This window comes from Triticum dicoccoides, chromosome 3B (assembly GCF_002162155.2).
Source record: "Triticum dicoccoides isolate Atlit2015 ecotype Zavitan chromosome 3B, WEW_v2.0, whole genome shotgun sequence".
Classification (NCBI taxonomy): domain Eukaryota; kingdom Viridiplantae; phylum Streptophyta; class Magnoliopsida; order Poales; family Poaceae; genus Triticum; species Triticum dicoccoides.
This window is the reverse complement of record NC_041385.1, coordinates 14,338,649-14,339,024: the sequence shown is the minus strand read 5'-3', so window position 1 is coordinate 14,339,024 and position 376 is coordinate 14,338,649.

Below are 376 nucleotides of genomic sequence, written 5' to 3'. Positions count from 1 at the left end.
CGAGTTCGGGTCGGTTTACGGCATGCTGCACTACGATGGGCTTGTAGTTCTTTCGACCGACACCAAGGTGTTTGTCTTCAACCCGGCCATACACGATGTACTCAAGTTGCTTTAGAATTTTTATGGACATAGGACATAATTTTAGGAATGGGCTATTTGCACATTCATGAAAATGTTTTTGCGTTTTGCCCACCGCTGCTTTCTTGCTGGCATCGCCCCCCAATACTGACGACCACCGCCGGTAGAGTCGACGTCTCCTGCCACGTGCCTGTCCTCCACCTCCCCCCTCCCCTCCTTGCCCAAGCCGCATCCTCCTCAAGCCACCACTGTCTTGACCATCCCCTAACCCGTCCTCTTCTCTCCGGCACCAATGACC